Source organism: Penaeus monodon, chromosome 22, assembly GCF_015228065.2.
Source record: "Penaeus monodon isolate SGIC_2016 chromosome 22, NSTDA_Pmon_1, whole genome shotgun sequence".
NCBI classification, from domain to species: domain Eukaryota; kingdom Metazoa; phylum Arthropoda; class Malacostraca; order Decapoda; family Penaeidae; genus Penaeus; species Penaeus monodon.
In genome coordinates this window covers 5,373,795-5,374,114 of record NC_051407.1, presented here as the reverse complement: position 1 = coordinate 5,374,114, position 320 = coordinate 5,373,795, and positions in this window count along the sequence as shown.

The following is a 320-nucleotide window of genomic DNA, read 5'->3' as shown; positions in this document are numbered from 1 at the left end:
GTATCTAGGTGATTCGAGTCTAATGGGATATTTTATGGGTATTTAATTTTACTGGATTTAGCTGTTGCATCATCTTATCGCTTGATTTTATGTTGATCATGGTATATCGGTTCAAAGTGTAGATTTGATTTTATTTTAAATTTGCATAATCAAGAACAATCTCCGTATGCCACTAGCATTTGTAATACTATAATAATTAAATAATGTTGAAATATCTGTAATGTCTTTTTCATATCAGTGATTTAAATGTTTGGTTACAATTTCACGCTGGCTTTAGGTAAGAGGATCACAGAATTATATTGCTGCAAAAGGAATATTCA